The 13438-nt window shown below is 38.0% G+C and overlaps 1 long non-coding RNA gene across 1 annotated transcript; it reads left to right on the forward strand.

Moving 5' to 3' along the window:
• Positions 1-511: 511 nt before the first annotated feature.
• On the forward strand, positions 512-13185 carry LOC129046624 (uncharacterized). The gene is made up of 3 exons (XR_008508261.1): positions 512-732; positions 10849-11105; positions 13111-13185. It is a non-coding gene; the product is annotated as an uncharacterized LOC129046624 (long non-coding RNA).
• Positions 13186-13438: the final 253 nt, after the last annotated feature.

The following is a 13438-nucleotide window of genomic DNA, read 5'->3' on the forward strand; positions in this document are numbered from 1 at the left end:
CACCACCCGGCTGAGGACAGCTTTTTTCTTTCGTTTTTCTGTGTGAAGGATGTTGCTGCCATCAAATAAAGTGAACTCTGGGTTCAAAGTTGCTTGGCTTACTTCTGAATGGAAAGTTAGCTGCTACTGAAGCGGTTCTCAGGTGTTTTTCTTCAACCTGCCACTTTCTCTTACAGATTACAGCCAATTTTTTTTTTGAGCTTGCCTTTCTTACAGTAACCTGCATGCAAAAGCAGCTGGCTGCCTTTTTGCAGCTCAAGCCGTTCTGAGAAGGGGGGGGAGGGACAGGAACAAGGGAACTTAGTGCTCAGAAGGAGGTACTGGGCTTAGCATGCACCAAGGTCCAAGAAAAAGGAACTTTTTGCCACTTTTCCCAGCAGCTGATAAAAAAGTTCCTCCTGATAATACCATCGAAGAAAATGTGTCCTCCTTGATATTGGGGGTGGAGGGTGGGGGGGGGGGGGGGGGCAACCATAATAAGAGTTGAGACACTCAAAGAATACTGATGTAAATTGTTATCCCTTTAGTGTTTAAATTTTCACTGTTGGTTTTATCCTTTACTCTTGTGGAGACAGCAAAGAGAAACAGTGGAAGCTGATTCTCTGGTAGGAGCAGTGGCATCAGGGGAGGTTCTCATTAGCTGCACTAGCTCTGGCACCATGGAGCAGCACCCCTATGGACTCACTGCAGTCGTGTCCCTCTCATGCTACAGCTGCCCCGAGGTGGGCTTGGGTGAGTCACGGTTCTAAATGCTTCAGATGTTTGTGGAAGGGGAACTGCTGAGGAGCAAAACCTTCTGCTGAAGCCTAGGGAAAGCGGGAGGCTCCCCCTTCCTGACACTGCAGCAGTAAATTGAAAGAGGTAAAAGAGAGAGCTAGTTTCTCCCAAGGTCCACCTGTTTAGGATTTTTTGTATGTTATCCAGCTAATACTGTTCATTCTATTATTGGAACACATCACATTTTCACTGATAGGTTTTATCTTTATTTCAAAATGGATTTCATGTTACTCTGTTTTCTTAGTGAATAGTATTCATCTGCTTAAGTATAAATCTGTCATCCCATAATCTGGTAATAGCTTTCCTAAGGTTTGGCTGTATTTTTTTATAAACTCCCATTTTGTTAACCATTACCTTGACACAGAAGCAGCACTTTCTCATTTGTTCTGCTGTAAGCAATTCCCTCGTGCCCCATGGGACTGCAAGCATGAGTACTTACTTCTTAGAATATGTGTGAAATACTGATCCAATCAATAAGTAACTACTGGAAATTATTAACTGTACCTCAATGGTTTTATTTCCACTTGTGCTCAGGAGTCATTACACTGAATTGTGCAGAGAAGAGGCTGAGCTTATGTTTTATGTTTTGATATTATAGTTTTGCCTTGTTTGTGAAAAGGGAAGGAACTCCAAACCTTTAAAAATTTCAGTGATTTTATGCTGTTATGAGGGAAAACATTTTTCCACACAGTATGTAAAATTTTGCAGTTGGGTAGCTTGTCTCATTTTCACCATCTTTTATTCTGTAATTTTTTTTCCCTTAATGGTACTAGAAATAAGGATGCCACTTGTGAAAGGCACTGCTCTAATTTTCTTGGTCAGGTGAAGAATTTGAAAGAAAATTTCCCAGCTGGACCTATGAATTGTGGAGAGATATTTCCAAAATCTTTTGGAGATGTCTGCATTGCAAACTGTTTGGAGACAAGCTATTTCCTGTCATAATTTATATATCTTTTTTGCTTGGCATGGTGTACCTCATAGGAATTACCCAGAGCACAGTATTGTCAAAAAAGAGGTTATTTAGATTCAGTTTGTTTGAAGCATGGGAAGTGTAAGCATTGAGCTCTCCACAGAAGACTGTGGAGGCATGCTGTATCTTTTGATAAAAGGATTGCAAATAATGCATTTGAGTGAGGGCTACATTCACAGCTTGGATAAAATACTGGAATTAGTAAAATATGGTATTTAAACAAAAAGGATAATACATTGACCCTAATCCAGTTCAGTGTCAAGAGAATGGGAATTCACCATTAGCTTTAGCATAAGTTACATCAGGCCCAATAAGGCCTCCATAGGAATATTTATTAATTAACATACAACTTGGTAATTTTCACTCTTGGAAGAGACCTGAATGAAAACTCTGAGAACAGTATCAGCACTATCAGCAGCAATACAGGCGTCCAAAGCCTACCTGCTGGAAAACACATCAGCTCTGTGAGGGGGAAATTCATGGAGTGACTATAGCTGCTGTTCAGACCAAGCATTCCTAATGAGATAGTTTTTATTTTAATTTTCAGAAAAAGAGACCACTCCAGAATTAGGGGTTTGCAGAGTGACAGGTAAACACATTTAAGAAGCTACTGTCAGTTGCAGAAGTCCATTCCAAACATGAAAGGCAACATCAGGAGAAGTACAGAAATGCTCAAGTGGCCGGAATACATACGAACAGTTTAGACTAGGATTATAAGAGGAATAGAACAGTGTTTTATTTCTAATCCCAGAAGCTATCAAATCATTCAAGAACTGTCTTTTTAAGACAGCTCTTTCCAAAATTAATGATTGCATTTAATTTTTTCTTAGCTTTGTTTTGTAGATTTTTTGAAAAATCAGGACTTGTGTGTTTATCCAACATCAGGTATCTCATTAGAATGACATATAAATTGTTTTAATGTCACAATAGATTTATTTACATCAGTTGCTTAATGCACAATAATCTCAGTAACTTTCTTAATGTACAAAAAAGGCATGGGTACTAACATTTTCCTCTTTGCTTAAATTTCTATTTTTAATTTATGTTACGTTATTTAATCTCCCCAAGTATTGATTATTTTGTTCACATTTCAGGACATTCTAAGAGGATCTCCAAAACATTTTGAAGTGAAGAAAAACTCCTAACATATGTCTCTAAAAGATAAATTGTTGGATTTTAGTTGTTTTTTTGATTTTTTAAAGAACAGTACATTCAGTCAGTAATTCGGAGACACAAAAAGCAAAGAAATAGAAAATGAAAAATACAAAAATTACTTGTATCCAAGTTTTCAAAGAATAAACAACAATGAATAAAGACATTCCAGTTGTTAGTTTTTATGCCACATTCAATTTTCTCTAGAAGAGGCTATTTTAATTTAGCAATACATGTTATCATTAGTACAGCACTCAGTAATTATCCATATTGGTAGCAGAAACACAGTGGGCTTTGCTTGTACTGTGTAGAGGAGGAAAAAGGAAAGCAAACAAGATAATGAAAATCTGGGGAATGTTTCCAAAGAGTGGGCATCTGATTCCCTCAGAATGAGCAAGTATTTTCCATCTTCACTTGGAATCCAACACCCCAGGCTTCAGTAAGCCAGTGTATGGCTGTACCTGATTCTAGAGAGAACCTCAGCCAAGCATCAAAAAGAAAAGCTCTTCAGGAGAATTAAATACACTGGCAGCTACAAGAAATGTCCTCTCTGGTGCTTGTACAGTATATAAATCATAAAATAGTCTAGATTACACAAAATTTCCCTGGAAACTATTTCAAGAGCCTTATGAGATGTCTACAAACCACCAGTAGGCATATTTAATAAATCATACATACTTATGAAGTCCCAACTATGCAAATTTTACCTTAATTCAAAAACATAGTTTAAAACAAGAAATTTCACATTATTTGAAGTTACAGGTACTGTAAGAATCTATTAAAACTCAAGACTCAGCTATGTATTTTCATACAGATTAAATTTTCTATCTTTGCAAGAGTGGCCTGGGGTCTATGTATCATTAAGGCTTTGCTTACCCCCTCAGTATATATTTTAAATGAAACTAAAGCAGTGCTAAAAGGTAATACTGGTTTTGTGAAAAAAGGTGAATTTTGTTTCAAATGTTGACTCTGCTAGACAGAAATTCATACTTTTGATTAGCATGGTATATTAAAAACTCCTTTTGCCTGAAAAATATAACTGTAATAGACACATAACTGATTAAACTCCAGCTCTTGACAGTAAATGTAGGCTTAATCATTCTCATTATCATCATTTGTTTGTCACTCAGTTTGACATGTGTAAAATTAGGTTTTGGCCCTCCAAACAAGTTGGTGTGTAGAAATCTCCATGCACTGGGTGTGAAAGTTCTCCCACAACACCATGACAAGTGACTGACAGAGAGTTCCTTGAGTGCAGAGATGTTTGCAGGGTGGAGGTGGTAACTGTAGTTTTTAGAGGGAGGCACTGCTGGCTCCCACCAACAGAATGCCTGCCAGAGCCTTGGGATCACAGATCCATGCATGTACTTGAGCAGTGAGGGGCCTTACACATGCTTGGCCATAATGGCATGTAGTACAGGGAAACTGGGAAATGTTTCAACTGCCTTTATGGATGGTTATCAGTATCACAAAGATACATTAGAGAAGAAATCTAATTGATTTTTCTCAGGTTTTTAAGTAAAGATGAAATTGGCAGAATTCATTTGAAATTTGTAACCACCTTTATACGATATTTAGAGACAGAGCAGCTGAGGAGGCAAAACTTCAGATAGTTTTGTCCAGATACATCTGATTTCCCCCTTGGTCTTTTCTTTTTCACTCTGCAGCCTGTAGGGAATCTGCAGAGTAGGGACTTATTTTCAGCATTTCATTCAGCATTGTAATTATAACCCATGTGAGTCTAGAGGGTTTGATTAGCATGAGAACATCAGTACTACTTCTATAGTTAAACTTACTGTAAGGAATGGGGAGCATAATTATAAGTAGATTTCTAAATATACAACGCATATTAAAGAAAGTAGGATGAGAATGTTTGCATCTCAAAGGACTTAAATTTAGGTTCTGATGACAAAACAAGTAAGTGATTGCATGCAGTTGGGGCCAAACACTAACCTGGAATAGGGAGCTAGCAGGGAAATACTACAGAGACAAAATTTATGCTTACCATGTTGATTCACAAAACAAATTCACCTTCTCACTTCCAGTGTTATTCTCCTCTCACTTCTCTTCACACATGCAGAAAACTGACATATTTATTCCAGAATGGTTAGTAATTGAATAACTTTGAAGCTGTTTTTCCTGTAACAGCTGCCCATTTAAATCTCACCAACCAAACTTCTAATAGAAACTAAATGTAGTTATTGAGGATGAGATGCTCAGAGAGAGCTGCAAATCACAGAACACAAGTCTTTAGGGAAATGTCTGAGCGTAAAAATGTTGCTTACCTTTGTCTGAACCTAATGATTCACTTTGCACAGCAGAGGCACAGATGGCCGTGCATCTGAGGTCTCCCTTAGCTCATCTCCTTTCCTCCTGACACAGAAGTGAAATCACATGAAGAGCTCCTAGATCAGTCCTGTATTTCTGAAAGAGCACTGTAAGATTGGTGCTTCTTCAGTCATTTGAAACAGATACAGGGACAAGGATGAGAGGTGTCTGGTTCTAGATGGTCCAGACATTTAAATGTAATGAGGTGTCCCATAGGACTCTCATTTTTTCTACCTTTTTTTTTTCTCTATTTCTAGTCTTGATATTTTTATGGTTTTGCGGCACAACCCTCACCTTAGCTCCTCTTTATCATCATGAAGACTTTGGAGACAGTCATGTCTAAAATACCCCTCTGTGTTTTGTTTTTAAACACTCTGCTATTTCAAAGAGAAAAAGAAATCCCAGGAAGAGAGGAGATGCAGTAGTTGGTGCCTACATAAGTCCAAAGCAGTCATTTCAGTTATTGCTGAATATCAAAACACAAGAATATTAGAAGTTTTCAGTCAGAAGACTGTCAATGTGTTTCAGTCTTGGCCCACATCTTTTCTGTTTGTGTTTTGGACCTTGTCTGTAGAACAGATTTGGAAAAAGATTTAGAGGTTTCTTTCAGATGACAGCGAAAAATCTGAAATTTGCACATAAATAGCAAATGTCTCAGACAATAAATTGCAATCTTGTAACTTCCTGTATGATGTGGTTTTAGCATTTTTTAATGCTGAAACCTTTCTTAAACTGTTTCTTTTTGCTGCCAGGTCCTAAAAATAAACATATGGCAGATATGCCATATTTCCATACTATTATGTTCTGAGTCGTACTTCACCTCACAAGGGTTTAACAAGGTTCTTCTTTTCAAATTCTTCATAGCCTGATTTTTGTCATTTACAGTTTTACAGAATGTGAAAATAATTCAAATTCAGACAGCAAATATATCCAGGACTGTCACTTCTCTCCACGCTACTCAGGCATACACATGTACGCAATTGCATCTTTATTCTTTAGTAGTATTGATCCATTTGTTGTCCAGTGTGATGTTCCCCCCTGAACTGTGAACACAAATTAAATGTTAGCTTGATACTCAAAGAAGGCTGCAAATCACAGATGAAAATTTGAGAGAGATGTGCTTAAAATTTCTGGTCCCTGTTTGAGCACATGGTGTGAATTCAATAATTAAAATTTCCATACACCTTTTCTAAAGAGGGTGAATTCTAAGGACGTTATTAGAGGTGTGGTGGCACCAGTTTGACTGCAGGTTAATCTTGTGCAAATCCTGATCTTTTGTGAGGCTGGCATAATTTTTCTCAATGTAACATCATTGAACTCAGTTTGCAAGGTGAGTTTTCCTAGTGATGGATGAATTTTGTTGGGGCATGGAACGTGGCTCACCACATGTCTACAAGCATGGGTCCTTAGAAGATGAATTGGAAACTGAGGGTCAGTAACTTTTAAAACATAAATAAAGTGCTTAACACTAATATTATTTCCATATTTATTAAACCATAATCAAAACTTTATGGGTTTCATTCTTTCTAACAGTGATTCTATTTACTGCAAGTGCATGAGATGGTGTGTGGTATGAGTTGTGGATGGCACAATTCTTGTTAAAGATCTAGGACATTTAAAGGGGTTTCCAACCCCTTCCAAGGAAAGTCAGACAAGATATAATTCCCTTCTTCCCAGAGTAACTTCAGTCACACATCACAACGTCCTATATATAATTTAATAACAACAGGGACATAATGTCCAGTGGGCTGAACTTGTTTCTGCAAGTTCATTTTACTTTCCAGTATAAAATGTTTGAGATATTCTTTCAGCTGTTCAAGATTTAATAAACCCTTTTCCTGTAAGATGAAGGAATCTGCTCTTTTTACTATGTGTTTTCATTGATGGTTTTTTGCTGTATGTTTTGATTTTTTTTTTCAGGATGAGGTTGAGAATGCAAAAATATTTGCAAGATGGAGCTACAGATTTTATTTATTTTTCTGTTTCTTTTTTGCAGCTATTATTAAACTGCTAGAGATCATTGTGCCCAGAGAAAAGCCATTATATCAAGACGAATTTTCTTACTGTAGAATGTATTTAGTTCAGAAAATAAAGCATTCCAGATAGTGAAGGTTTGTTTAGTGGAACCATGTCTGCATTCTCTTGGAAAGGACTCTTTCCTCTGAGTTCACAACATTCAGGTTGGGAGACTATCTTTTGTTTCAGCAGCTATTACAAGAAGGATATAAAACATGAGCATCATGAGGCAAAATGAAAAATCTCTAACTGGAATAGCTCAGTGAAAGTTGACAGTGGTGCTTTCACTGACATCACAGCTAGATAACCTCTGAAAACACGTGGCACTTACCTGGTTGCCTAAAACTGGGTCTGAGTACTGTACTGAATATTTGCTCAAGAACTCAACTCCTGGCGCTCTTTTATATCTGTAGAGAAGAGTGAAGAGAGGCAAGCAGAAATGCTGAGCAGATTTTTACTATGCTTTTGTGTGTATTATGCTGTTTCTAGGAAACCAATGACAAATAAAATTGGTTGGATTTTTTTTTTTTTTGAGACTGAGTATATCTTACCAACTTGTTTCTGAGTGTTCTAACTGCAAACACACTGTACTATCTAGTTATCAAGGTAAGTGAAAGAATAGTTGTAACAAAAAATTACCTTGAATTTGCTAATTTCATAATTTGTGGGGAATATGAGTACTAGATGGGGAACCAGACAAAATATTACTTTGAGAAGGAAGACTGGGGAGGAAAGAAATCTCCTCCTACTTGTCATCATTTTGTTGCTTCATAACTTTGAGATGAAATCAAAACACTTTTTCTGGTAATTTCTAGGAGACAGGATCATGTGGCATGCTGCCTTGGCCCCATCATGCAGGAAAGTTCCTCTGATGTACCTCTTGTGCTAAATACTCACTTCTAGGTTTAGGTACACTGATTTCCTCAAGACACATTTAGACCATGCAAAAGGCAAGACAATTCTCTCCATTATAAAAGCAAAGTAAGCTACCTGGCGAAAAGATTTAGAAATTGTCCCAGACATTTGTATTTTCCTGAAAGATAGTTATGGTTTTTTCACACTGAGTAGAGTGAATATGATGGCTCCCTCTTTATCTCCTCATCTGCTTTGATGTCCTAATCTGGACACGATAGAAGGGAACTTGCATGAGTCCTGCTCCAGAACTCTAAAAGTCCTTTTCTGATTCTACTTCTGGTATTTCTGTGGTAGATTTTGGTGTGCTTTTAAAATAAGAGTTTATTTTCTTCCAATTTGGCACTCATAGATTGAAAACCCATCACCTTTCTTTTTTTTTCTTTTTCTTTTCCCCAAATACGTCTCTAGAATCTTTTTGTCATTGTATTCAAATCATTTTTTATTTAATTGTCTTCATGCACTTTTTTCTCCCCTACTCTCCTTTGGAGCTATTTGAGATAGATAGAAACAGTGTGCTAGCAATGAGCAAGAGGAGCTCTTGGGAAAGTTAAGAATTAAGAGAAGATTATTTTTTTCACAGCTTAAGTTTTTTGGGTTTTTTGTTTTCTTTTTTTTCCTACATGAAGGTGATTTGTGATTCCTGACCCACAACTACTCAGTGTGCTGCTATGGGTGGTTAGTATGGAAACCACTAGGGAGAGCCCAGCCAAATCAAGGGGAGCCCAGGAAATGCTTCAGCCAGCCTGTATTTGCCTCTAGAGGTCTCCCAACTCTTCTTACTTTTGAAAGCCCAAAGGAATGCATTTGGCACCGCTGTCAGCTGCCTTCAGCGTGTGGTCTCTCTCTTTCTGGCCATCCCATCATTCCCTGACCCTCAAAACTAGCTGTTTAACATTTGTGTTTTGTGGTTCAAAAATACAATTCTTTCTTGTTGATATTTAGCATTACTGTACCCTGTCAACTGACCACAGTACAGCTCAAGCAGAAAGATTTGTTGCTATTTTCAGGAAAAATACTGGGTAATGCAGACAGTTTGTGTCATAATAAAATCTGGTGACTTTAAATGAGCATTTAATTGGTATACTCCATGAAAAATTTCTAAGCAAAGTGTGTGCAAAACTGAGTGACATTAAAATGTCTTTGTAGTACTTGTCAGCAAAAAATGGAATCCCCACAAAAATTTGATAATGTTCTTGCTCCACTGCTTGTAGCATCTCAGAATGTCAGCTGGAAAAGCATCTCTGCCATGCTTCTTTGGGGCTGATGGCCGGCTAACTGTCCCAGCTTTTGCAAATGGAATTCAGGAGTTATTTGATAGCAGTTACTCATCCTGCTTCATATTGTTGTTTTATTTAGGTGTGACTCCCAAGTGTTTTTATCTAATTTGCATCAGCAAGGAGACAGATTCACTCCCTGAATCAGCCCACTTTCCTGTTAGCATGATCCAGGAGCAGACTGAAGCAGAACAGGGTGGCATATCATACCACCCATTTCAATGTGAATTTAGACCTATTTTCACCCTCTGTGGGAGAAGAACATGGCTGCAGTCAGAATGCCAGCAGGAACTCAGCAGGAGCTGCTGCTCTCAGGCACAAGATAGAGGCAATCAGGTGCTTCCTGCAGGTACTGTGGAGCTGCTTGGTTTGGATTGCTTCCTCTCACACCAGCAGGACGCTTTTGGTCCTGTCCTGAGAAAAGGAAGTGGGTACTGGCTCACAGCCAGCAGCCTGGCAGCAGCAAATATCTCTCATGCCCCTTGTCCCTGGGAATGAAGGCTTTCTGCTCACTCTCACATTTTAAACACCAAATGTAAAAGATTAAAATGGCCAGCCTAATTTAAACAAAGGAGACTCTGAGGAATCAAAAAAAAAAAAAAAGAAAAAAAAAAAAAAAAGAAGTAGACTAAATTTAAAGGGCAGTCAGCTAGAGGAGCAACCTTCACAGGTTTTTGTGAAAAATTGGAGGAAAACAGGAACGTGGAACATGCAGTATCTCAAACACACAGTCAGTAATGCTGTTGTACCGCTGTACCCCAACTGATGTCTCATATCTAGAGCCCTGGGCTTGAGACAGATTTGGTAAACTAATTATTGTGTGGGGAGTGGGAAAATGCTATTTATAAATGTCTATCCTGAGAAAATAATCAGAAATTTGGGAATGTTAGGGTTTTTCATAGGCTACAACATGCTATGAAGAAAATTCATTCCCAAATCACTAGAAAATCTGCATAATTAATATGATAAATCTTTAAAATAATATAATATTATTTTTAAATATATATATTGAATGTTTTAAAGAATGACATTTTAAATTTGTTTCAGAACTAATTTTGTGGCTAGGAATTTCCTAGATTTTAAAATTTTTTCATTAAAATAGTAAGAGGCATGTGGCCATGGCCATTTTTTGTCTAGTGCAAATAAATCAAAAGATTTCCTGGTTTCAAATTTTGGTTGTTAGTTAATTATGTTTTAAAGTGGAGATTTTCTTGGTGAATAGGTTTGGGTGGGCACTTTTAACTTCTGAATGACCCCTAAAATTTAGAATACTTGTTTTAACTTAGGGAAAATTTCATTAGGAAAGAAGTGGATTCAAACCTTTCTGCAACAATGAAAAGAGGCTGCCAAGTCACTGCAACTATATGGTTACTGTAGTAAGGAATTCTCACTTTTCCATGTTCATTTCGCTTACAGATTTCAGACGCAGATGGGGAGGAAGGAGGACTGTGGCTCTGGCTTTAAATAAGATGCTTCTTTTTGAAGAACTGTATTCAACTATCAAGCAGCAGCTGGATAAAAAAGAGACCAAGTAAAAGCTGTGAGAGTGATCAGCTGCCAAACAAGCGTGGTCTAAGAAGATGTAAGATAATCTGTTCAGTCTGAAGAACACCAAGAGAAGATCTAAAGCATCATTAAAAAGGAAAGCGATGCTGATCACTTATTTGCTGCGGGTAAGAAGTCAGATATCATGGAATTACTATGAGTATTAACAAGGTATTAACTATGAGTAACCAAGATTTAGGGATTCATATCAGAAAGGTAAGGAGGGTGAAGGAGAGGAATAGATTATCTGTAAGGTGTCATGTCTTTCTCACTGGAAGATCTGAAGAGGACCCCATGGAGTCCAAAATAGTTTGTATAGTCTGGTCTCCTATGACTGGGTAAGTCCTTGCTGTGCCCCAGTCGTCTCAGACCAAATAACCACTTCCTTCCCATTCTTAATCATATCCTTCCCATTCCCTACCCTGTTTTCCAGGCACAGTAAAACAAGGTGTAGGCCAAAAACCCTAGAAATAAAAATTTCTTGCAGCAGATCCCTGGTTCAGCTAATATGGAAGGGTGCAGTGGAGAACTTCCATTAGAGATTGCAGCTATTTGCCACCAGCCATCATGGATAAGGTAGAGAGATAAACTGTTTGGCTGCTCTAGAGATAAACTGTTTGGCTGCTCTACAGATTCTTTTCAGTCCTATTTTTTTGGTGATCTGCTGCAGAAAAGAATCAGAGATAAGTTTGATCTGACAGCCAAACTGGTTGATCTTCATCATGCTGCTTTGTACAGAAGAAGAGTGCAAAACATATCCTTGCACAATATTGGTACCCCATAATGTAGCTATGTGGAACTGAAAAGGTAATGTTTATAGAATCAGACACTTAGTAGCACAGGGATCATTTTGGCCCACCAGTCCAAGATGCCAAATGTTATGTGAAGCTTTCACAGCCCTGGGGATGATGTGATAGGGACAGAAAGAAGGTGACACTGCAAACTTTCTCAAGTGCTTGCCTGAGTGAGGAGACACTTGATAAAACAACATTTCAGATTGTCCTGTTAAAACTTTCCCTCTTGAGTGAGAAATTAATTCATTTTGACAGCTCCAATGGAGATGGGAAGATAGGCCTAGAGCTGCTAAACTCTTTTTCTCTTGCTCCGTTTCTTTCCCTTGATAAACCTGTGCCTGCCCACCAGCTCTAGCTGGATGAATATATGAAGCATTTAGATACTTCAGCAATGGCATGAGTCCCCTAGTGCCCTTGGAAATGTTTCTAAGGGCTTCTCCTTCATTGTCCTCCATACTTCAGGAGCTGACTCCAAACAGCAAATTCTTGTAAACTGAATTTTCAATTCTTCTAAATTGAAAAATATGTGCCAAAGCTGTAAAATTCTATCTTCAGAGCTGGTGTGAGTGTCTGCTCTTGGACACTTTTCCATAACCATGCCATAGGTAAAAAATAAGGCACTGAAGAAACACTCAGAATAATATTCTGATTTCCCAGCTATCCTTTTAAAATCAGCTCTGAGTATTATGCATTGCATGTTAGACATAAGAAAAAAAATCATCTGCCAGCACAATTTAGAAAAGCTGATGACTTTAAAGACTTCCAACACAAAGCTGCCACTGATAAAAACTTGCTGTGACTCAGCTTTGCTTTGCGTAAGAGCAGGTCATTTTGCTACTTACTGTTGATTACTGCATTTAAGCCCCTCTCAGATCTTCCAAAGGTCTGTGAACTGTTAGGAGCTGTGCATCTTAAACTGTGGATCTATTAACAGAAAAAGTGATTTTCAAGGACTGGTTGATAAAATTTAAAATATAATTAAAGATGCTCAGGTCCATGTATATAATAAATGGGCCATGTTTTTCTTATTCTACTGTAAAGCAAAACAGCATTCAAGTTCGGGGTAAAACCAGGTGAAAATATTTTCTTCAGTTAAGGCTATAAAAGGTTCACCTACGTCTGTACACAAAGCAGGAGAGTTTATCTGCTTTTGTGTTCAGTATTAGACCAAAGAGTAAAGCAAGAATGTTACGAGATTAAAGTCATAAAAAGGCTCCAGAAAAAAACTATTTGTTCCAAATCAGCTTGTGCACATATATCTAAATATAAATATTATATAAAGACTATTCCATACTATATATATTTAATAAATGAGTGTATGTGAATAATTCCATCCTAGACAGAATAATGGAGCTGGTGCAAACTGGGCAGATGGGGACCAGGTCTGGGTGCCTCGGCGGACAGCGAATACCAGTCAGCAGTGTGACCTTGCAAGCAATGAACATAACCAGCAGCTCAAGGAATAGGCGCATTCCTGGAAGGCACTTCCAAGGCCAAACTGGGAGTGCTGTGTCCAGGTCTGTCTCTTGCAAGGTGGGACTTATTACAGAAGGAATGACAATTTTGAGACTCCAGCAGAAAAACTTTACAGTGGCTGCAGATGGAGCTCTGAGGGAGCTGGTTTTGCTCAGCCTGGAGAAGACTACAGAGGGACCTGATATTTTTCT

The sequence above is a fragment of the Molothrus ater genome, chromosome 1 (assembly GCF_012460135.2).
Source record: "Molothrus ater isolate BHLD 08-10-18 breed brown headed cowbird chromosome 1, BPBGC_Mater_1.1, whole genome shotgun sequence".
Lineage (NCBI taxonomy): Eukaryota > Metazoa > Chordata > Aves > Passeriformes > Icteridae > Molothrus > Molothrus ater.